Raw genomic sequence first — 23,915 nt, 5'->3', positions numbered from 1 at the left:
ATTTGAATCTTGCTGTGCAACATTTTCCACATTGTCAGAAAAAAATGTTGTGCACTAAACTCTGCATTCCTTTAATACTTTCGTCATACACTCTGTTCAGTCTCTTGAAAACTGTGATCTGAACTATCCTGATTTTCTCTCCCAAGCATTGGGGGGAAAAACATGCAGTAAATGACCTTTTAGGATGCTTCAAAGCCCTTGATAAAGCAGGAATGAAAACCAAACATACATACGTGAAAACATCCAGGGGCCTTTCATCAAAGGCTGCAGTTGTCAATACTGAAGAAGCTGGTATTGAATGGGAATCCGAAAATAGAGTTGGAATGGGAGGTCATAGTTTGGGACTGAGAAAACAATGTGGAAGGTAGAGTTCTGTTTGTTTGGTTTTCACTTGCTGAAGTCTATATTCATAGAATGCATTTGGACCTGAAAATGTACCCCCTTAATTCCACATGTACAGGGAGCCAATCAATGTGAGAAAATACACACACACACAACCTGAGTGTTTTGTTTTGTTCTGTTTTTACTGGTTTATTTTCCCTGGTGCTGATTTGGGTCCATTTGGGTAGAAAAGCACTTTAGTAAAAAAAAAACTTTACCTGCCCATGAAGCTTACTGGATGGCCTTGGGCCAGTAACTCACACTCCAGCACACCTAAGAGGGTTATTTGTGAGAGTAACATGGAGGACAGAAGAACAATGTCCAGTATCTTGACCTCTTTGGAGGAAGGGAAGAATAAACATGTACTATATAATAATAAATATCCACCTACCTGCTGTTCTTCTGCTCTCCGTACAGTGGTGATGCCATGAATTAGATGTGGTAATAATAAAATATAGCCTTTCCTCTCACTCTCTGCCTTCTCTATCTTCAGCTGCTTGTTTGCCTCCCAGTCTTCTCTCTCCCCTCCCTTTGCCTATAGGAGTGTAAGAAATAGGCTGTTGGGAGAGACTAGTGTATTATTACTATTGTTGTTGTTTTGCAGACATGATTGCATTTTCTCCGTGGCTCTCTGGAATCGCACGATCACTCGAAGCCGCCTTCTTCTAAGTCAGACTATCAAGTCTATCAAGATCAGAAATCTGAACGGACAGCCAATCTATTGGTTCTGTGTGAGAGGTCTTTGGCATTATCTGCTATCTGATCCTTTTAACTGGAGATGCCAGTGTCTGAATCTAGGTCACCTTCTGCTTGCAAAACAGATGTTTGAACACTGAACCACAGGCTCTTCCCAATGAATCCTAAAATCATTTTTTCCTTGAGTCGACAGCATACTGTGGATGTTTTAATCTGCATGGAGAACCATACATAGTTGATTTTGCTGTTCCAAGTATTTTTCAGTTTAGTATTTGTATTTTAATGTTTGTATGCCTTGAGAGTTTTTCTTTATTTGACGGCATCAGATTAAATCTAAAGATAAATAATATGTCTATATTTTATTATTACCACATCTAATTCATGGCATCACCACTGTACGGAGAGCAGGTTATAAGTAAGCATGGCCCTGATTAACCCTTGCTCTTACAGTTTGTGGAACATCTCTGGATACCATCTTATTTCCACATAGGACCATGGTTCTCCTGAGTGACCTACAACAACAGCACCAGACATGGAATTGTTTGAAAGCTTTTTTTCCAAATTGATTCACAGCTGCAAAGTGGCAATCTGTCATTAAGAAGAAAGTCTGGGTAGAGAGGCCAAGTGATGAGTCAGGGTTTTCTTTCATCAGAATGGTTCTGAACAGGTGTGAGGATCAACCCAATCAGCAAATTGCCATGACTCATGGTAATATGCTGCTGGCTACAAAACTGTGGAAGCATCTGTGCAGCTGCATCAGTTGATGTTTCCACTCTGGAAAATAGAACTCTATCAAGGCACTAGGGTAGCCAGAAAAAATGGGATGGGGCAAAACATTTTTTCTCTGCTGGCAGCAAATTAGGAGTCTTTAATTCACCTCAGACAGTACACATGGCATACTAAGAAGAACGATCTGGCAAAAGAAGAATCTAAGACTCAGTGTGGCTTAGAGCTACTGAGAGTCAGTGCAGTGTAGTGGTTACAGTGAGTAGTATGTTAGGATAGAAGTAGAAGAGTTGGTTATTATATTCCACTTTTCTCTACTCGAAAGAGTCTCAAAGCGGCTTACTATCTCCTTCCTTTTCTCTCCCCACAACAGACATCCTGTGAGGTGGGTGAGGCTGAGAGAGCCCTGATATTCTGCTTGGTCAGAACAGCTTTATCAATGCTGTGGTTAGCCCAAGGTCACTCAGCTGGCTGCATGTGGAGGAGTGCAGAATCAAACCCAGCTCGCCCGATTAGAAGTCTACATACCTAACCACTACACCAAGGACCTGGTAAGCCTGAATTCAAATTTTCACTTTCTTATGAATTTTGCTGTGTAGGGTTGCCAAAAGGCCTGGAGACAATTGCCCTGTCACTTTAATTTCCCTCTCATTTGCTTTTTTAATCCTTCTCCAACCATTTGGTCTTTTCTCACTCTGCCTGTGAGAAGAGGGGTTGCAGTGGTTGCACCAGGGTTTCTCAACCAGGATTTTGTGAAACCATGGGGTTTCTTGGAGTGAATATCATCCTCTAGTCAATACAATCTTATTAAATATCAGTTAAAGGGAAAGAATATTGCTATTCTAGTTAGTTGGTAATCCTATAACTGGGTGACCATAAGCCAATCATTTTTTTTTTTTTGGTTTAAGTATCTCACAAAGGTTGTTGACTGGATAAAATGGGAAAGGGAAAAGCGTGTAGCTGAGCTCCTTGGAGGAAGGGTGGGATAAATAGGTACTAAATAAAAAAATTATTAAAAACTCATGGTGCTCCATTATATCATCTCACTGTAATCAGGTTCTAACTCAGTGGAGGGGTGAACTACCTCGAACCTACATATGAGGGGTGATATATTAAGATCAATAGATAGATTCATCAGTAATCTAACCTGAAAGCTATTGTCACATGAATAACTGTGACTAAATTTTGGGGGGTCAAGTAGGATGCAAGTAGCTTCACGTGGCAAAGATGGAAAAATGCCTAGGATGCTACCTTCATGATCTGAGAATCTATTGTAAAGGTGTCAGAAGATCACTTCCAAGTTCCTGGTGGTGCATGAAGGTGTTCTTGAAAAGCTATTGTCGGTAGGGAAGTTCATCACCATTACAGAAATGATGGTTTTGATATCCGAAACTGATATCTCTTGGAAACTGATGCTTATTTCCTCATCTGCTAACAGCTTCTCCCACTCCCGTTTCTGCTCATTTGGCCCAGGCAGCCATTTGGTTCTCTTCAGCTGCACTTGAAGAATATATCCCATTATTATCACTTCAGTGATGTGCAGGAGGTTGCTTCCAAGGTCAAAGGTGTTCACATTTCACCAGCAATGTGGAAATGGCACTTAACAAATTAGCCCTGCTTTTATAACATTATAACTGACAATCTGCAATTTATAACAGAGTACCTCTTGATTATTGCAGGAAGTATCACTGTTAGCAGTCTTTCTACAGTATTCCAATGGACATAACACCCCCATTGTTTTGTTTGCAGAATCTGAGGTTGTGTCTTTACCCAAATTAATACACAAACAATTTACAAACCAAGCAAAATCAAACAATCCATAATTAAAGCCATTTTCTCAATAATGTCCTTAGAAATTGCAAAACATAAAGGAATGGCTGTAGATGATGGTTCAATTTACATGCCTCCCTTTACATGCATAAAGGTAAAGGTATCCCCTGTGCAAGCATTGGGTCATGTCTGACCCTTGGGGTGACGCCCTCTAGCGTTTTCATGGCAGACTCAATACGGGGTGGTTTGCCAGTGCCTTCCCCAGTCATTACCGTTTACCCCCCAGCAAGCTGGGTACTCATTTTACCGACCTCGGAAAGATGGAAGGCTGAGATCGAACTCCCAACCTCATGGGCAGACAGTTTCAGACAGCATGTCGCTGCTTTACCACTCTGCACCACAATAGGCTCTTTTATATGCATAGGTGCCTGCAAAGGCTTGGAGAGGCATTTAAAGGGTGTGGCCCTTCTGTCATGATCAGCTGCTTGGTGTGCTGAGCCCTTTAAATCTCCTCCAAAACCTTGGCTGGCAGTGCTGCTTGCAAGGCTTGGGAAGGTATTTAAAAGGCAAACACAGAACAGCTGATGACAAAAACATCCCATCTTCCCCAAGTCTTTGCTAATAAATAATAAGGGGCAGTTTTTCACTTTGAAGCCTTTCTCAATAACAAACCAAGGAAAGCACCACTCTTAGGAATCTGAACATAGCCTTATTAGAATACTAGGGGACAAGCCCCATTCAGGAATACAACAGGTGCCAGATTGTGTGTGTGGAAGAACTCTGAGGATGGCCTCTCCCTCCCTCCCCCCCCCCCCCCCCGGAACTGGAAAGATTTCAGGTGGGAGATCCCCAGACAGGAAACTCACCGGCAAGGGCAGCTCTCGCACAACAGGGATCTGCAACCTCTGAGCCTGAGAGGGAAGTGGAAGGAGGAGGGGGTGGTCAGGCGTGGGGGACGGAAGGTGATTGGCTGGCACCTGGACAAACAGGCAAGCCAGTTGGAGGAGGAGGCACTCAGAGGTGGGGCAGCTACCCTGAGTGGGTGTTACTTAAGCCAGGAGACAAGCTCCTCCACCAAGGCCTTACCTAAAATATTAAGTGGAACAGACTAGTGTAAACCCAGCTGGGTGTAATGTTTAGGAATGCGGATTTCTAATCTGGCTGCTGAAATGTCTCCCCACCCCAGAGTGATGTTGGCACAGAGGACAAGTTTTGCCTTGGGGGGAGAGCAGATTTTTTTGTTTTGCAGGGAGATGGGATTGTGTTTCCACTTTTCTGCAAAATAAAAACAAAGCCCCAGTCTACCCTGTGCGTTCACTACTGCCACTCTGTCCCTCCGTTCTGCTGATTAATATTCCTTGTTCAAACTTCCCCACCACACTCAGCAGATTTCAGTATTGGGAGGAATTTTTATTCCACTTAATGCATTGGAAAACTTTTGTGATAGTCTGTGTTTACTGAGATGCTTAGGGAACAGCATGATTGCTGCCAATTTCAAGATACTGTCTCCCCCTTAGTCACCACAAACAAAATAATTGTGAAAAATTTTGGCTGCAAAGAAGATTCATGAAAAAGCTTCTGCCCTGATCTTCAACATGTTGTAATCTGTGCTATGTCCTGGTCCTGAGAATTTTAACATTGTTTTTATCCTTCTTGTGCTTTTACTGCTACATTTATTACTGCTTGGACAGCTATTTTTATAGCCTTTAACCTCATGCAATAAAAAAGGGAAAAAAGAAGTCAGAGTAAGAGTTGCCAAACTCCATATATCCCTCCCCCCCTTATGTGAAATGACTAAGTGTTTGACTGATGAAGTGTTTGACCAATCTAGCATCAAAGGAGGGCTTTCCCTTTCCAACCCCCCAGCCATACAGCCCTGGCTTGGGTACCTCAGGCTATACCAAGCTCATCAGATCTTAGAAACCAAACAAGGTCAGCTCTGATCTTTATGTGGCTGGGAGATCACCAAGGAAAACTTGTGCTGCACTATGGAGGCAACCAATGACAAATCACCTCTGAATGTCTCTTGCCTTGGAAGTCCTAGGTGGTTACCATTAGTTGGCTGATTTCTGCCAATCCAGTCAGAGCACAACCAGTAAACTCAAGCTTTCATTAAACCAGCCTTAGTTACACATGACCCTTCCAAACATAGAGGGATAGTGTGCAAGAGTTCTTTCCTCTATTGTTATTGGCTTGAGTACCTGCCTCCTATGTGCTCAGATGTAGGCCACACATATGAGAGCCATTTTGGTGTAGTTGTTAGGAGTGCAGACTTCTAATCTGGCGAGCCGGGTTCGATTCTGCACACCCCTACATGCAACCAGCTCGGTGACCTTGGGCTTGCAACGGCACTGATAAAACTGTTCTGACCGAGCAGTGATATCAGGGCTCTCTCAGCCTCACCTACCTCACAGGGTGTCTGTTGCAGGCAGAGGAAAAGCGACTGTAATCGCTTTGAGAATCCTTCTGGTAGAGAAAAGCGCCATATAAAAATCAACTCTTCTTCTTCATATACTCTCTTCTTGTGATTGAGGATGCAGATTTCTGAATGCCACCATTCACAGCAAAGTAGTCTGCTGCCTCTGTGCATAAGCTCCAATTTTACAAATCAGTGATCACAGGGAGGGGGCAGCATGGTCTTGTCTGTTTTCCTCTCCACAAATACAATCAATGCCCAGAGAGGTCATGTGTAGAAGGCTACTGTAAATCAGGCAAAAAATGATCTCCCTCTAGTTAATTTGAAGGCAGTTCCAAACATGGTTGTTCAGTGTGAGGCAACCCCCTCCCCTTGTAAACCAAGGGCAGGGAAGCAGCTACAAAAGCAATGCTGAACAAAGGGGTTGCTTGAAGCTGATTTCAACAGTTGCTCTTTCATCTTTGATCAGCGAACAGGAGCCTTGAGGCTAATTGCCCAGCTGTATCTCTCCTGAGACTAGGGGTCCATCACAATATTTCCCCAGCTAATAAAGCAAGGGACAGCTTTATGTGGGGCGTCCTAATGAACAAAAAAGGATGGCATATGGAAAGCTTTATACAGAAAAAGCAGAGGTGGAATATGCTGTTAAAAAACAAGATGACAAGCTCCATTTTTAACAATCAATCTGCACTAATTATTGTTGCTTCCTCTCAGGAATACAATACAGTTAAGAAAGGTAGCATCCTTCCACAAAGTGTACCTGAAAAGAGAGGTTGTTTCAGTGAGAGAGAAGGCTAACATAACGTAAAGAAAGTGGGCTAAAAAAACATGCTGAGAACTTTTACCTGCAATGTTCAAACAAAGAAAAGAGGCACTATTCATCAATATAGTTTCCTCCTCAAATGAAAGTCTTTCCAGGGGTCCATCGACATGCCTTTACTCTGAAAAAGGGGAGAGAAAACATTTCCAGCAAAGGTAGAGAAACAAAAGCTAAAACTTCAAAGGGACTACTCCAATACTCTCACAAAGAATTACACCAAGAGTAAAATAGATAAACACACTGCTGAAGATATCAAGATGGGGGGAATGTGATGGGAAAACAGTGAAACTGCATGGAAGCACACACACAGAACAGCATTTTCTGGCTGAGCTGCAAGCTGAACACCATCTTGAATTTCACTTTTGAGACCCACAACAGGCAATTTGTTCAAGGTGATTTTGCCTAAGAGGACCTTTAATAGGATGAAAGAAATGGGCCAATTCTGCATGGGCGATAAAGGTCTGGGTGGTGTCTATATGAACCTGGAGCTAATCCCTGGGTTTAAATAATGCCACTGCCAGGCCGCCACTCTCCCAAGCTTGGTGCAGATCAGGAGCCAGAAGCCCCGCACTAAGGGAACAGGGATTTTTCTGCATTCCCTTTCGATGCTGCGGTGGACAACAGGGTTTATCCTGCAGTAGGCCTGTCTGGATGGGAAGAGCCGGGCCTTGCAGGCCCAATTCCTCCCTGTCTTATACAGGCCCGCAGGGGACAAAGAATGTCCTGGACAGCTTTGTAGTGCTTCATGGCACTGCAGGGTGGACAAGAGCATGTCTTGTTTATTTTACAGGAATGTGGGATTGTGTAGAAGGTAATCCCACTTTCTAGTGAAATAAAACACCCACCCACCGCACCCCCGCATGGTGGAACCTTCCTGCCACCATAGAGGACCTTCTCCCCAAACAGCCATCAGAAGCCTGGATATCTAGATTTTAAAGTACTGTTTCAGTATGGTCAAGATGGCAAGGATGAAGTTTCTAGCAGTCAAAGGTTTAGTTATTAATTGGCATAGTTGTTTTGGCCAACCAGAAGTTCTTCTGGATACCAAACTATTATGATGCTGAACAGGAGCAGGCCACAAATAAGCTCCTCAAGTAAAGAAGCAGGGGAAGGAGGAGTGCTCTAAGTGACTGGGGTTATTAAGAGAAAGCAACACCCAGGGGGTTTTTTGGAAGAAAAAGGAAATTGGGCAAGAGAAGGTGCTCATAGCCCAGAAATGAAGTCTAAAGTTTCATTTGAAATAACTAGGACAAATGTGTGCTTCAGGTCTCTAGAACAAATATAATACAACGTGATCTTGTTGGGGAGATATGGTGTAGATATCATAAGTAACAAATGGAATTTTTCCACTGAATTCTTTCATTTCCATAGAACCTGACTATAACAGTTCATGCTCCGGCATATGTTCGTGTACATTCGCCCTGTACATTCGTGTACATTCGCCCTTTTGAATACTGTATAGTTCACCTTCTTTCCATAATATCAGTCAAACAAAGGAGGAAAGAAATCTGTAATGAGCTGATATTTTCCCCAAGCCCAATTTAAGGCAATGAAATGAAACAATCAAAAGTCACAGAATGTCACTGCTTTCAATCACCTCTGTCTTTTTCTCCAGGTAATAAATGTCTTGCATGTTTAGGCACCTCCAGTTAGGAGTCCAATGGCAAGTCTATCAAATAGTTATATAACAAAGTGACTTCATTCATTAAACTTTCCAAGGACCAGCCATGAAGTGCAAATAGAAAAATCGCTATCTCCGGACGCCTGCAATGATAATTGCGGTGGCAGTGGCTGTAAAGGGAGCTCCAGTGTTTCCGCGAAAACAAATGAGAGGCAGCTTTCTCTTCGAAGATAAACATCTGCTCTTAGTTCTGGGGAGGTAAAGCCAACAATGTGAGTGCTTAGCAAATGTGCTGCTTATCATTCAGGTGTCTGGCAGGGAAAAGAGAGGCACTATGAAATCAAGCCCCAAAGATGAATGCATGTGCAAAGCTGATAAAGAAGGTTGATACAAGTTAATCGTGTGCGTGTGTCAGTTTGTTCTCAGCCAGAACTGTAGCTAAAATGACTCTGTAAATTAACTGCCCGGGTTGTGAAATAACACTTGCTTAACATTCTGTCCTCCGTCCCTCATGTGGATATTAGCCGCACTCAGCATTCATGACTGATATTTGTATTACGTTCACTTCTCGTAAACATCTCTCTCTCTCTTATTCTCATCGAGAACCCGTCCTATCATTTCATCAGGAAATGGAATGGAGAAGGGGAAAATTTCATTACAAGTACTGCGGCTTTGGAGATGAACTGTAGATGACTCTCATTTACCCTCCTACCCTGTTTTCGACTGAGATGAGTTTGGAAATGGAAGCATTTAGTGGGCTTCTTTTAAGAGTAATGGCATGTCGAATAATATAAACTACCAGTTATTGCCAATCTCACTTACGGGAGATTGTATTTTCTATCAGCCCAAACATTCGTCCTGAGCACATTTGTTACTATGGTGTTCAGTGATATTCCATTTCAGCAGTTGTGGTGAGAAGTTCATAAAGGGCACTTAAGTCTCTGGAGGTCTACTTTCGACAAAGACTCTTTGTTCTCAGTGATTATAGAACTCTCCCTGAATCAGCAGCTGATGCTTACTCAGGCTAGTGGAGGGCTAGAGTATCTAGCTTTCATCACGACATACTCATGGACCAATTCATTTATTTGTATTCATGTCTTTATTTCTTTCTCACTCTTTGGCTAGGAGGCACCCAAGCCAGATTGCAATACAAAATAAATAGCAGGCCCAACGGCTCCATATGAAACAACAGCAATAATTTTAAAATAGCAATTTATTTTTTTTAAATTACAATTCAAAAAATTTACAAAATCCATGAAATGAAAACAGTCTTTCAAAATCTGTTTCTATTTAGTTCATCCATAAATCCATCCATTCCAGTGGAAGCAGGAAGGAATCAGGCAATATCTCTTGTTTTATTCCCCAAGGCCCAGAAAATTAAAGACTTCTCGGGAAAAAGTCTTCAAAGGTGAAGCATATTGCTACCATATTGATGGCTACAGTGAGGGAGTTGGTTCCAGATGGAGGAGGACACAACCAAGAAAGCCTCAGATGACAGGGCACCTGCATTAGGGCTGCATCTCCCTGATCTTATAACACACACATGTAGAATACACACAGGTGGGCTTGGAATCCCCACAGAAAGAGCCTTTTTGCATAGATAGGGCACAGGACAAATCCTGTGCAACCAGCCAAAGAAAAAACCAGACATTTTGGTCATTAAAGGATAACCCTGCTCAGAACTCTTGCAGGTACTCCATTTCAGACACCAACATTCAGGGGGCACCACTCTAGGAACGTTCCTGTAACTCTATGGCTGTTGATTTCATGGGTACTGCCTCCCCTTTGCCTGGCAAAAAGCTGGTGCTCCTGAGAACCCCTGACACCTGTGTAAAAGGATACTGGGCATTCTGGCTGAGCTGTAGAGGCATGTGGTGGGCATCAGGGTGGATCTATTTTCTTCCACATGTTTGCATTTTGCAAAAGGGGATGTGGGTACATAGTCCTCCAATCCTAAATCCATGGAGCTCCATGGTGTGTATTTATTCTAGAGCTCTTCCCATTCATACCGTAGTTCTGCTTACAGTATGCTGTATGCCACATGTGGGGGTGACCCCCATCATAATGTGCTGTTCAGCTGCTCCCTTCCGCACCTGTCATGGGCATGCCACACATAGGTGAGTGGCAGCAGGATCAGCATGGACTCTCATGTAATTGTTATGTAATCTGAACCTGAGTGGGAAGTCTCTCATTTATTTTTCTCTTCTTTGCTGACAGAGCATACAACTACACTGGCATCAGCCGTGAACTAGCATTGGAATATCAGGACTGGGCTACTAAGAATGCATAATGATTTCACAGTAAGATTGATATAATAAACACACACATTCTAATATCTACTATGTATAAATGGTGGGCTAAGCTTTAGTGTTTATGTGTGTATATTTGCATTTATAAATACTGGAGAAAAGGTGTATCTGCCCACTGCCATTCCTGTTCAGAAATGTAACCAACCAAGTTTTACTTAAGAAATTAAATTCTGTAGATTAATAGCCCAACACTCTACATAAATGCATCTCTAGAATAACAACTGGGGGTGGGGGGAATAACGTAATTGACTTCCCATGAATAGGTAACAAAATTTCCACAGGTTTCTTGTAAAAGTGGACACCTTCTTACCTCCTTCTGGTTTCCTTACCCATTTGTTTAAAAGTCCATAATCCACAGGGATGTTGAAATGTACTTATTGAATACGTTACAGAATTTAAAAAGAAATTGCAAAGCAGTAGCCAAAATGACTTCTAATATTTAGGACTACATACTATTATTATTATAATGAGCCTCTTGTGGCGCAGAGTGGTAAGGCAGCTGTCTGAAAGCTTTGCCCATGAGGTTGGGAGTTCGATCCCAGCAGCCAGCTCAAGGTTGACTCAGCCTTCCATCCTTCCGAGGATGGTAAAATGAGTACCCAGCTTGCTGGGGGGTAAACGGTAATGACTGGGGAAGGCACTGGCAAACCACCCCGTATTGAGTCTGCCATGGAAACGCTAGAGGGCGTCACCCCAAGGGTCAGACATGACTCGGTGCTTGCACAGGGGATACCTTTACTATTATTATTGTTCTCTCTTTTAACTCACTGCTCCTCCCTTTAAAAAGCTTATGAATTGAAGGCTATGGAGAACTTGTCAGGTGCCAAAGTGAATTAATAACTCTTTGAAAAAGAACAAGTGGATTCTTTGAAATGACATCAGGCTGATCTCCCCCCCCCACACACACACACCAGTTGTGGTTCAGGATTATTTAGATCAGTGATTCTCAACCTTCCTTTAATACAGTTCCTCATGTTGTGGTGATCCCCAACCATAAAATTATGCAATTGTTCTTTCACAGAAATTAAACCAAAACTGACCAAATTGGTCCACACTGACAGGAAGATGCATTGCTGGCTATTATATATAAGTTGATGTTTCTCAGGGGTTCCTCATTTCAGTTTTGTCTCATGTAACAGCATGATGGTATCCCAATAAAGAGCTGATTGAACTCCCAGTGTTCCTGGCTTCCTTTGAACCCATGGATTTAACATCTGCATTCACCTTCTTTACTGCTGCATCACAATGTCGGCCCATATTTAACTTACAGTCCACAAGTATACCAAGATCTCATTTACGGACATTGCAACCAATAAGCGTATCACCCATCGAGTATGCATGCTTCTCATTTTTATGACTCAGATGTAGAACTCTACACTTATTACTGAATTGCATCTTTTTCTAATTTGCCCACTTTTCCAGCATGTTCAGATCTTGTTGAACTTTATCTCTATCTTCTGGAGTATTTGCTACTCCTCCAAAACTGGTGTCACCTGCAAATTTAATTAGGAGTTCCTTTGCCTCTTTATCCAGATCATTGATAAAAACATTGAAAAGTACTGGACCCAGTACCCGGCCCTGTGGCACTCCACCGCTCACCTCCTTCCACCCTGATAAAATACAACTAACAACCACTCTTTGGGTGCAGTTTTCTAGCCATTTCCTTATCACTCTACCCATCCAAAAATCCAGTCTACAGTTATCTAGTTTACCCATCAGAACATCATGGGGAACCTTGTCAAAAGCCTTACTGAAATCCAGGTAAGCAACATCAGCTGAGCTTTCATGATCTAGTAAGCCCGTCACTTGGTCAAAGAAGGAAACCAGATCGGTCCTGTAGGACAGAGGTAGTCAACCTGTGGTCCTCCAGATGTCCATGGACTACAATTCCCATGAGCCCATGCCAGCATTTGCTGGCAGGGGATCATGGGAATTGTAGTCCATGGACATCTGGAGGACCACAGGTTGACTACCCCTGCTGTAGGAAACAAAACTATACTGATCTATCCAGATCAACAAATTGTCCTTCAGATGTTTGCAGATCACCCCCTTTAAAATCTGCCCCATTATCTTCCTTGCAACTGTGGTCAGACTCACAGGCCTATAGTTTCCCATGTAATCTCTCCTCCCTTTTTTGGAGATTGGGATAATGTTTGCTCTCCTTCAGTCTTCTAGCATGTCTCCAGTCCTCCAAGAGGTCCTAGAGATGATGGATGGAGGTTCTGCAAGCTCTCCAGAAGCATTCTCAGGTGCACAGCATCTGGCCCAGGGGATCTGAACTTATCCAATGCAGCCAGGCGCCTCTTGACCATCTCTCTGTCCATGTTGACCTGCCACCCACATACGATATTTTGCCTACTACCATACTTAGATGTGTCATCTGAAGCACAGTTATATCCTTCTTAGTTTACTGAAGTCAGTTAGTTTAGAAGGGGCACCTTTGTTTCAGATGGCTCTGGTAGCTACATTTAGGATATAATTTTGAGAGCCAATTCACAATAAAGAGTCCCAAGGTTTAGAGTTGCAGTGTGGAGTAATGGTTAGAGTATAAACTAGAATCTGATAGACTCAGGTTCAAATTCTCATTCTGCCATGGACATTCAGTGGGTAACTCTGGGCCAGTCGCACACTGTCAGCCTAACCGACCTGAAAGGATGATTGTGGCATATAAGACCGTTTATGCACTAGGAACTTCACTGCCCCAGATCCCATGCAGAAGCACAAATTGGGGGCGGATGAAGTACACCGGGCCAAATGCTCCCCCATGTGGTTGCAGGAAGAGGTGGGGCAACCTGCCATGACTAAACTCCAGCCTGCAGCCCAGCATGAAACCTCCAATGCATAAACAGTCTAAATGAAGGATAATTTAAAAAAAAACATTAATTGATGTGCTACATGTTCATTCTCTTCTAGAGCTGGATCATTTTTCCTCTCTTGCCATGGGGGAAACCTGACTGAGAGATATCAAAAGGGATTGTTCCCAACCTTTGAATGAGCCTTTTTTGGAAGCTTCCATGACCATGATTGAATTCAAAGACTATACAGCTTTCCTGAGGTTTTCCTTGTGGGCTTGTTCATGAGCTGCCCAGTCCCTGGAGTCTTACCAAAGTAACCTTTAGTAGCTTTTACTACTACAGGAATTAGACAAAAAAAAAAAAGAGTCACTTTCAAGGGAGAATTTTAAAAGCACACCAAAATGGAGATGCTTTCTGAAGACAAAAACAGCAATAGAAGATTGTTTGGGGTCAGTGCTATTTGTACGCAGGTGTCTAGACCTGAGTATAAAAGGTAACAGCCTTGGCAATAAAATGAAAGGGGAAAACTGTCATAACACAAATATTATATCCTACACAGCCCATTTGGAAAAAGTTACATTGGCATCAATGTGATTTACTCCAATGTATATCTTCAAACCTGTCAATTGAAATTTTTTTGTTAGTGGTGTTTTATTAGTCAGTGGGAGGAAACAACCATGATAGCAAAAACAAAGTGAGCATAGCATGAAGATGTACTAAGTGCAAAACATTAACGCAAACTCAGACTGTTAACATTAACATTTATACCCGGGGGAGAAAGGAATGCTATTTGTTGCATATCCACTTTTAAAACAAGAGTCTGTTCATGGATTTCGTCTGTATTGAGTCCTAGAAAAGCAACAAACTTGAGCAAGCTGTGAGGCTATAATATTTGTACCAGTTAGCCCTGTTAAGCCTATATCCAGCATCTGAAAGGGAATTACATATTGATTCCTATGCTGAACTTTCCAGCTCTTTAAAGAAATCTGGAAGGAAAGATTTGTTTTCCAACCGTTTGTTGACCAATTATGCATGGGAGTGATGAGCTGGGCCAGCGCTCACATGTCAGCTGGGGAAATCCCCACAGATGCACGTTGTCACTATCAGCCTGGTCCCCTCCCAACCCTGGCCCACCCTAGAGCCTCCATAAACACCCATACCAGGACAGGCCTGTGCATACGGGAGAGAGGTGGAAAGACTAGTCCCGGCTCCTCCCCCACCTATTATGTCCCAGCAGGGACATGAAATGTCCCATTTGGCTTTGCAGTGTCCTGGAGGTAAATGGGGCATTTGTTGATCCCCATGGTGGTGGGATTGCCATGCTATGATGGGACAGTATTGCCACGCGGGGGTGTGCAGGGACACCCCCGCTGCTCGCTCCACAGCCCCACTGCCACTGCAGTGTGGAGGAACCCTGGAGTTGTGCAGGTGCATTCACAACTCCAGAGCAGACTGGGTGTGTTGAGGGATGTCATCCTCTTTGCGTATATGGGAAGCAGCAGGGCATACTGCCCCATTGCACAGAACCAGCAGCAACCTGGCACAGATTTAAATGTCTTTTGCTAGCTATGGTGTAAGCGAACTCCAAAGGGGTTTAAAGGGCTTTCAGTCTCTTTAAACACCTTCTCCAAGTCAAGAAATCACCCAGAAGAGGTTTAAAATGTCTGCAACCCCTTTAAACACTGTTCAGCTTCAGCTATATGGCACTCCTGAAAAATCCTACATATTTTTGAGATTCATTGGGCTTGGCCATTTTGGATAGGTAAAAAATATTAAAATATATTTCCAGCTGAAATAATATCCAAAAAATACCAAAAAGGTATTGCTTAGGTAGTTTTTTTGGCTTTGATTAACTGAATATACACCCCAAATCTATACTTTAATCAATCAGGAGTCAGTAAACCTTAATAATGTCCAAAGTGACTACTCACCCTCTGCCTTATAGGCCCTTGGAAAGTAATGACCCCCTCCTAGTAATTTAGCCCCAATCAGGAGGCAGCCCTCAACCTGGAAGGGTCATAATAAGGGTTCAGCTCTCCACCTCCAACTTCCAACTAGTTTCAGAAATTTGCTGGATGGAAGAGGTGCTGGCATCAGAATGTGCTCCTCTGCCAGAAAGTTGCCCTGGCCTCCTAGCCACTTTCAACTTGGAGTACATTGCAGGACGAGCTACATGCCTTCTTGAGGGGGGGCAGGAGGCCTCATTCTGGCAATCTGTGAATCCAGGACAGCCAGGAAAACTCTCTGCTCCAAGATTGTTTACTCATGATTAAGTCATGGCCCTCAGCCAGGAATGGCCAAGTTTAGCCCCAATCACGAAGCAGCCATAAGCGAGGAAGGGCTTAATACAGGATCACCTCCAACTTCTTGCCAGGTTCAGCATTTTGCTGTGTGGAAGAGGAGTCAGCCTCAGAGCATGCCTTACTATCAGTAAGTTGCCCTGGCCTCTATGAACTCAGAGGACATGGGGGGGAGCAAGCCGCCACCTTCTGGGACAGGCTCTACATGTCTAGAGGTGGAGGGCTGAAGGAGTCCCCTGCTGGCCTTCTGGGACCCAGGGGGGCCAGGAAAATCCTCTGTCCTGGGAATTTTTATTCATGAGTAGATCATAGACCTCAGCCAGGAACAATCTGCCCTGGTAGTTTAGCCCCAATGAGAAGGCAGCCCTCCACCAAGAAGGGCTTAATAAGGGATCATCTCTATGCCTCCAACTCCCTGCCTGATTCAGTAGTTTGCTGGATAGAAGAGGAGCCAGCCTCAGGGCGTGCCTCACTGCCAGTAGGTTGCCCTGACCTCCTGGCCTCTCAACTGAGCAAACATGGGGAGGCAGTGAGCCACCACATCTTGGGGCAGCCTGTGCACACCTTCCGGAGGTGGGGGGATGGAAGAGACCCAGCAATGGCACTCTGCTGGCCCTCTGGGCCCCAGGGCAGCAAGAAAAAGCATCTGCCTAAGAATTTTTACTCATCAGTAAGTCTTGTGAAGTCTGTAATTTGCAATCTGAGAAGAGAGAAATGCTTTAGGGGTAGCCATCACAGGCAACTGCAGCGAGGAAAATAATGCTGATGTGGATGGGACTGGGAAGCTGTAGACTTTTCCTTTCCATATGAATACCACCTTGGTCTTGCTGTAATCTTTCCAAGACCTTCATAACAAAGCAGATTTGAGACCAATGGCATAGAAGATGGGGAAAGTGTAAACAGGGCACAGAAGCACCATGAAGCCATGAAGCCACGGGGTCATGTGGACGGGGGTGGGGGGAGACGCTGTTTCCCAGTAGCAGCTTCCCAGTAGCATCTCCCCAGAAGAGAAGAGTTTTTAATACCCTGATTTTCATTGGCCAAAAGGAGTCTCAGAGTGGTTTATAATCCTTTCCTCTCCCCCACCACAGACACCCTATGAGGTAGATGAGGCTGAGAGAACCCAGAGACACTGATCTGGGAGAATAGCTTCTAACAAGACTGTGACTGGCCCAAGACCACCCAGTATGTGGAGAAACGGAATCTAATCCAGCTCATCACATTAGAAGCTACTGATCTTAAGCACAGCATCGAGCTGTACAAATTGTCATTGCCTAAAAGAGATGTAGCTAGAGCACAGGCAGAAGAAGCTGTTGCAGGAGGATGGTTTCTTTTTTAATTGCTCATTGACTGTTATGGGGTTATTTCCTTTAAATCTGGAGCTTCTGGCCAATAGCTTCTCAGAGCAATCCAAGGAGTATTTCCTACATGGAGAGGTGATTGTGTAGTTAATGACGTTTGCTATTTCAGAAGGGAGGAATGGTATAGTCTGTCTGTCTGTCTGTCTGGCTGGCTATCTATCATCTATCATCTATCATCTATCAATCTACCTACCTACCTACCTACCTACCTACCTACCTACCTACCATCTTTATATACCGACCTCCCCAAAGGCTCAGTCTTCTGTGTTCTCTCTCTCTCCCTGTATGTATGTTTGTATGTATGTGTGTATGTATGTATTATTATTATTATTATTATTATTATTATTATTATTATTATTATTATTATTATTATTATTATTATTATTATTATTATTATTATTATTCGATTTACTGCCCGCCACTCCCTTGCGGCTCGTGGCGGGTTACAGCATCTTAAAAACCCCAGAAAATCCATTAAAACAACACTATAGTTTCAACAATATTAGTTAGCTAACTAGCATGGCAAGATCGGCTAATCAACTTCCCCTTCCTACTACTGTCAGGTGGAGAGGGGATCCTGATGGTACCAATCCCAATCCCAGATCCCGGGGGGGCATAGGTGTTAGCCTTGGCCTCCACCATAAACCTGGCGGAAGAGCTCCGTCTTGCAGGCCCTGTGGAATGATGGAAGATCCCGCAGGACCCGCAGCTCTCCCAGGAGCTCATTCCACCAGGCAGGGGCCAGGACTAAAAAGGCCCTGGCCCTGGTCGAGGCCAGGCGTGCTTCCCTAGGGCCGGGAACGACCAGCAGATTTTCACCCACAGAACATAAGGCTCTGCGGGGGGCATAGGGTGATTGGCAGTCCCTTAGGTATGTGGGTCCCAACTCGCGTGTAGCCTTGAAGGTTAGAACCAGAACCTTGAACCGGATCCGGGCAGCAATTGGCAACCAGTGCAGCTGCCTCAGCACTGGCTGAATGTGGGCCCTCCAAGGTGTACCAGTGAGGACCCTAGCAGCTGCGTTTTGCACTAGTTGAAGTTTCCAGATCAAGGACAAGGGAAGGCCCGCGTAGAGCGAGTTACAGAAATCTATTCTGGAGGTGACCGTTGCATGGATCACTGTGGCTAAGTGTTCGGGGGACAGGTAGGGCGCTAGTAGTCAGGCCTGGCAGAGGTGGAAAAATGCCTGGCCCGCTACTTTTTTGACCTGCACCTCCAAAGTCAGGGAGGCGTCAATGATCACACCCAGGTTCCTGGCCTGGGACGCGATGGTAAGGTGCATCCCTCCCAGGGTGGGTAAGCACACTTCCTGATCCCGCCCCCTACGTCCCAGCCACAGGACCTCCGTCTTGGAGGGGTTGAGTTTCAGGTGACTCTGCTCGAACCATTCTGCCACCGCTTCCAAACATCTGGCAAATGGTTCCGGGGGAGAGTCCAGGCGGGCGTCCATGAGGAGATAGAGCTGGGTGTCATCAGCGTACTGGTGGCAACCCAGCCCAAAACTCCGCACCAGCTGGGCCAGAGGGCGCATGAAGACGTTAAACAGTGTGGGGGAGAGGACCGCGCCCTGTGGGACTCCACAAGGAAGTCTGTAGGAGCGCGAGAGCTCATCCCCCACTGCTACCCTCTGGGTCCGGTCCTGGAGAAAGGAGCGTATCCAGCGTAGAGCTATGCCCCGTATCCCCGTGCCGGCAAGGCGGTGGACCAACAGTTCGTGGTCCACGGTGTCAAAAACGGCCGACAGGTCCAGAAGGACTAGCTCTGCCGAACCGCCCCTATCCAGCTGGTGACGGAGGTCATCCAACAGGGCGACCAACACCATCTCCACCCCGTGGCCAGGTTGGAAGCCAGACTGATATGGATCGAGAGCCGGAGTTTCTTCCAAGAATGCCAGGAGCTGGTCTGCCATGGCCCTTTCAACCACCTTGCCCAGGAACACTAAATGCGACACCGGGCGGTAGCTGTCTGGGTCCCGCAGGTCCAGTATGGATCTTTTCAGGAGAGGGTGAACCACTGCCGCCTTCAGCTGCTCAGGGAACTCCCCGGAATCCAGGGAGAGGTTGATGTTCCTGAGCTGGCCTCCTATCCTCTGGCCACCTCCCTTGAGGAGCCATGATGGACAGGGATCAAGGGGGCAAGTGGTCGCCCTAACCGAACCTAGCAACTTGTCCACTTCGGGTAAGGAGAGCTGTCTGAAGTATGTATGTATGCATGCATGCATGCATGCATGTATGTATGTATGTAAAGGAGAGTGCCACACAGCCCCCATCCCTGTCCCAAACAGCCCTTTCCTCCAGGGGAACTGATCTTTGTAGTTTGGAGGGGAGCTCTTATTCCAGGGGATCCCCAAGTGCAAGCTGGAGATTGGCATCCCTGATCCTCACGGGGACACAATGTCACAGACACTATTGCACCCAAATAGGCCTTTCCTCTAGGGGAACCTGTTTCTGCAGCCTGGAGTGGAGCTTTCCATCTGGGGGTTCCTCCGGAGACTGACCCCTCTGAGCAGTGGCAGGTTTGCTAGCCTCCAGCTGGTACCTGTAGCTCCCATTTCTCAGGTTTCTTGAAGCCTGAAGAATATTTCAGGGATTTCTCAGTAGTAAAATCTGAGAATATCTGACATAGAATCATTAATTGAGAAATCCACTGTAAGTTCTTTGTCCACCAATGTTTTCATGTTTGTTGGGAACATACAATTGGTTTTGATTTGCTTTGATATTGAACTGAACTGAAGAATGTACAGACTGAAAGGTTTTCAGTTCTTTAAGCAAATGTTGTTATCAATTAAATATTTTCATTGAGGGAAGAAACTATGACAAGTTATAAATTATTTGCTGTTTATTGTTATTAGCAATTACTGCCACCCAGCTTTTCTCTCTATTTCCCACCTGGAGTTTGACATCCCTTTACCTCCATGGAGTCCAAAGCCAGATAGTCCCTCCCCTCCCAAGTAGCCCTTTTCTCCAAGGGTACTGATCTCTGTTGCCTGGTAATGACCTGTTATTCCAGAAAACCTCCAGATCCCACCTAGGAATTGGCACCCAACAACTTCTTTGGAGCAGAAAGCCAGCAGAAAGAGAGTTCTCCCTTCCCAAGCAGCCCTTTCATTGCCTGGAACCTTCCTTCATTCCTTCGTTCCTTCGTTCCTTCCTCCCTCTCTCCCTCCCACCTTCCAATTTACGCTTTTGTCAAGTTGCCAGCCCCCAGGAAGGCCATAGTGCAGGTGTGCATCCTAACATCCATTGTTTCTCTGGGTGAAGTGGGCTTTGCCTCTTGTTTGGAAATGTCTCCTTGATTTCAATTGAGGTAACTTGCAAAGGACAGCTTTTCAGAGATTACTTTTTACACCATCGGTGGTGGATCGTCACAGTTTCCATTGTGTTTTGAAACCAGCTAAGGCCGCCATCTTGAAAACTTCTTGCTCAATAATGAAATCACAGCTTGTTCTACATTCTGACAAATTTGAGAGCTGGTGTTGAGTCTAGTGGATTTAAAATAGGAAGACCTGTGCTTAAGTCTCTGCTTATACTAGAGAATGTTTGATCTATCATTCTCTTTCAGCCTGGCTCTTTACAGTGGAACTTAGGGAGATAAATTGACTGGAACCACATATACAATTCTGTATCCTTTAAAGGAAGCATGAAATAAAAATGTAATGAATAAATAATACCTTGGAGGGGATTAATAGCTAACCGGCAAACATTGTTTGTCAATAGGCACTGATAGGTAACCGACGAAAAATCATCAGTCAAAGAACTGTTACTAAGGGTGTCTCATATGGAGCATGTGAGAAATCAACAGTCACTATATGGGGACGTGGGAAAACAACACTGTTATTCCCATCACCCTATGATGTCAGAAATAGGTTTTCTTAAATAATCATGTACTTATTCTAGGTCAGTTGTCATTGTATCCTTGGATAATTACAAGAGAGACTAACCATTTGTGTTAAACTAGGATTTCATTTATCACTGGTCAGCAGTATCATTAAAATACTGCTAACTTTTAAAGTGTGGGTTGCTGCTAACGGGTAGCCTTTATTGGGTACCAGCATTGCAGGCAAAACCACCCTGACCCCAAGCTTTACCAGTATCAGCACTAGCTTCATTTACTAGAGCCTGAATATCAGACTCTGTGGACATAACCTCTCCCCCCCCCACACACACACACACACACACATGTATGGGAAAAAGAAAGAAGCACCAAGAACTAAAACAAGGGGGGAAATGGTGCATGGGGTGGGTGACCTAATTTATCAAACACTAGAGGCAAAGACTATTGTAACCAGGAATACAATGGGTGCTAGGTTGCACACCTGCACTGTGGCCTTCCTGGGGGCTGGCTACATGGCATAAGCTCCTGCCCACCCTTGGACTCTTGAGGCCCCGCCTCCAAACCTCAAGGAACGTTCCTGACCCAGGGGACACCAACCTCCAGCTGCAGCCTGGAAATCTCCTGACATTGGTCTAGGAATCAGCTCCCCAGGGAAAAAATAGCTGTTTTGGAGGGGGGACTCTACAATGACATCTCCAGACTACTGGAGATGAAAGTGCTGGCTTGGGGGGGGGGATGACTCTGTGGCAGGGTGGTTTCCCCTGTCTACACTTTCCCCATCTTTCATGCCATTGGTCTCACATTTGCTTTGGTCTTTGAAAGACTGCAGCAATACCAAGGCGCTATCAATATGGAAAGGGAAAATTTATATTTTCCCAGTCTCATCTACATCAGCATTATTTTTCCCTGCTGTAATTGCCTGTGATGGCTACCCCCAATGTAGTCCTCCCTTTTGACATTGCAAATTGCAAATCTCACATGACTTACTTATGAATAAACATTCACTGATTTTTTATCATCCATAATTCCAAGCCCTTAAACTTATGCCAAGAAATTTAATGGACTTCTGGATAAACAGCTATATTTTTAAAACTTCCAGAAATTATTGAAAGGGAATGATAAACTTTTCATAGAAATATTGAGTAACTTTTCTCCTGGTTCTATATGGTTATTGGCCTTCACTCATATGTAAACATTCCCAGGGTATAGGCTTTCCTTGCTGTCTACATGCAATTTGGCCCTCATGGGCAGGGTGCAATTTGAACTGATTGGCCCTCATTGGCAGAGTGCTTTCTCCCTATTGATGGCATACCCCACAGGAGGGCCAATCAGGTAGGGCACAGGTTGGCTGTATGCAACTTCAACTTTATAATGTTTAGTGAAGTGATGATGATGATGTTGATGACAATCCCTATGCATTTCTCCTTTGGTTCAAAAGGGAGCTATAAAATGGCTTAACCAAAAATATTCCTATGGTGCTTGATTTTGGTGTGTGCTTTATGGTAGTGGTCCCCAACCTTTTTATCACCGGGGACCACTCAACGCCGGGGACCACTCACCGGAGACCACTCAATGCCTTTTACTGAGGCTCGGTGGGGGGGGGGCAGTTTACTCCTCTACTCTCAACCACTGCCCTAGCACTCTCTGATCGCTATGGTAATGTTTAAACATCCCTTCAAAATAAGATACAGACATGCCACAACAATGAAGTGTGTTGTAAAAGGCTGTGGGGGATGAAGTAAAGGGCCGGGGGGGGGGAGAGGGCATCCTTTGGGGCCCACCTCCAATTAGTCGAAGGATCACATGTGGTCTGAGGCCCACAGGTTGGGGATCGCTACTTTATGGCAATACTATTTTATAGATTCCCCCCCCAATTTTCCCATGGAAATAAATAATGCTTGCATGGGGGGGAGACAGAGTCCATGTATGGGGCTTTATCACCTCTACATTGGCTGAACTCCATATGGCTAATGGATCATGCTTCACTCAACATGTCACTCTTTGGATTCTAGTCAATGTCACTTAGCACCTTTTAACAACCCTTCCCTACTTATGGTGTAGTTTAAAGGGGTTTAAAAGGTGATTCACCCTCCCCCAGGTCTGCAGCTCTGGAATCTCATCAATAATTCTGAGTGTAAAAATCACAGGTGGCTGTTACTCCATCGTAATCTAGAATTAATCATGTGCAGCCTTTTTTTAAAATACTAAAACAGAGGTCTTTTAAAGAAGTCATGTTCATGCTCTGGAAGACATTGGGCATGTGTCTTTGGGGAGGTATATGGTAAAAACTACTTAAAATGCTACCAAACTATTAGTAACTAAGATAAAAATATCATAACAGTATTGTCTTTTGGAGCTGATCACTTGTCTGGATGTATTTAGAAACCTGATTTTACTTTCCAGCTTATTGCATAGTTAAATCAAGCCACCTATTGCTGAAACAAGGCACACCACAGTTCAGCTTGTGCTGTTTGAGACTTGCAAAGCAGTGGTAAATATTTTATTATCATTTTTATTTTATTATTATTATTTTGGTAAATGAAGTGCATAAAGGAGCTACAAGGGTTGTAGTTATTCAGTATGTCTATTCCTACTTTATACCTTTCTTCTCTCACACAATAGGCAAAAACATGTAAAGTTTATCCATAAGGTGCAATGATACAGCACATTGATCCTAATACTGTTTGTGGCTTTCCTGATGCAAAGCCTTATGAAAACAGATTTTGCTGCTTATGGGACTGGATGTTTGGACATTGGCAAGATATTAGAAGAATATTAAAATACATATCCAAAACATTACTGTCTCTCTTGCATGCAAAGTACAAATTCTAGTCAATCTAAGATCTGGATATAAGTAGCCCCAGGGAGGCGCCAGGGAGGCGCGAC

At 44.3% G+C, this 23,915-nt stretch overlaps 1 long non-coding RNA gene across 1 annotated transcript in view; it reads right to left on the bottom strand.

The window, feature by feature from the left end:
* Window positions 1-23,915, bottom strand: part of LOC143829514 (uncharacterized) — a 66,368-nt gene that overhangs the window by 4,963 nt on the left and 37,490 nt on the right. The window contains exon 3 of the long non-coding RNA XR_013228178.1: window positions 6,835-6,930. This is a non-coding gene — a long non-coding RNA (uncharacterized LOC143829514). The remainder of the gene's footprint in view (window positions 1-6,834; window positions 6,931-23,915) is intronic.

The sequence above is a fragment of the Paroedura picta genome, chromosome 2 (genome assembly GCF_049243985.1).
Source record: "Paroedura picta isolate Pp20150507F chromosome 2, Ppicta_v3.0, whole genome shotgun sequence".
In the NCBI taxonomy this organism is placed as follows: Eukaryota; Metazoa; Chordata; class Lepidosauria; order Squamata; family Gekkonidae; genus Paroedura; species Paroedura picta.
This window is presented reverse-complemented; position numbering and strand designations above follow the sequence as displayed.